The following is a 1,441-nucleotide window of genomic DNA, read 5'->3' as shown; positions in this document are numbered from 1 at the left end:
AAGTCAGATTCCATTCCTGGGCTCTCCACCAGATTCTCCACCCTGTCTCTGTCGGCTCCCTACTTAGGAGCATGAGATTGAAAAAGCATCCTAACAGGGGTCTTAGGGCCCCAAATCATGTCATCCAGAGACCCCCCCAAAAGGGAAACTTGAAGTTTGAGACCCCCCCAGGGAAGTTTACTTCTAACCTTCTATAAAAGTAAAAAGATGGAGGCTGCTCCATCCTAACTTGGCTTTTGGGGTTCTGAGGTTTGGGCAGCATGACTATGGAGACCCTCGTGAAGGACATCAAGCCCGACTAAAGAATCTGAACTTTATCTTCATTGTGTGGATACAGGCCTGGTGGCCAAGGCAAAGGATGGGCATGAGGTCTGGACCTGCAAAGTGGCCACAAAACTGGCAGCATCAGTATTTCTGTCTGGGACAACAAGGGCCACCTGATGCAACCTGGGCACATTCTCCGACTCACCAAAGGGTGTGCTTCATTGTTCGCAGGATGGCTGACACCGCACAGTGGCCGTGAGGGCGATCTGCAGAGGACCAGAGAATTCTGTGTGACTTATTCTGAGGTTCCTAACTGCAGTGAACCCAACCGACAGTAGAACAATCTTTGGCCCAGCTGCCTACCTGCTTTCACAGCCTCTTCCCTTGACTTCTACAGCCCTTTTTCAGTGGACCTACCTAATGATGCTTTGAACAATAAACTGTATCATTTCACCTCTGTTTTTCCTCTTTTCATTAGTACCTATTTGTGATACATACTAAATACATTCCAAGTGGGGAATCAGCACCCAGCAGGTAGCCAACAAAGCTGTACAGAACGACAGCAGCCCTACCGCCACCCGGGATGCCGCTGAACACTGCTGCAGACTCTCCAGCTGCTGAGAGCCAGAACAGGAGTTGACCGAGTGTCCTTCCAGGCCCTGGTGGCAGCCCACATCCCCCTCACACTCCCTCCCACCTGCCCAGCACCTGGCTCACTTGAAGCCAGCCCAGCCACACAGCAGCTGGCCCTCAGGGCTCCCCAAGCAACCCTATCAGTAATGCCAAAGAAACCCGCAGGAGCGGCAAGAGATAGCAAGACACTCTTCCTTTCCTGCTGCCGCCATCCACAGCCCAGGAGTCTGCTGGAGAACCATTCAGACGTCCCCGGGGGGGCTGCTGGCTTTAGGCTAGGGGTTAGGCTGGCAGTACTCTAGTCAGTAAGCTTCTCTGGCGGTGAGCTGTGGCCTTGTCCACCCTAAGTCCATACTTCACTCGTCCAGCTGGAGCTGCCTGTCCCCTACGAGCCAGGCCCTCTGCCAGTCCTTCTTTCTCTTTAGAAACACAGTTGCAGCCTCTTTCTTGTGTGTGATATGAGTCTAAATGAAATCCCTCCTAATAAGATTGGGCGAGGTGGTACGCACCTGTAATCCCAGCTCGTGGGAGGCTGAACACAGGT

The 1,441-nt window shown here is 52.7% G+C and overlaps 1 pseudogene; it reads left to right on the top strand.

Moving 5' to 3' along the window:
• Nucleotides 1-260: 260 nt before the first annotated feature.
• Nucleotides 261-1,078, top strand: LOC101569112 (annotated as a pseudogene).
• The last annotated feature ends 363 nt before the right edge of the window (nt 1,079-1,441 follow it).

This window comes from Octodon degus, unplaced genomic scaffold (genome assembly GCF_000260255.1).
Source record: "Octodon degus isolate 3935 unplaced genomic scaffold, OctDeg1.0 scaffold00109, whole genome shotgun sequence".
Taxonomy (NCBI): domain Eukaryota; kingdom Metazoa; phylum Chordata; class Mammalia; order Rodentia; family Octodontidae; genus Octodon; species Octodon degus.
The sequence above is the reverse complement of the archived record's forward strand: the minus strand, read 5'-3'. Positions and strand labels throughout refer to the sequence as shown.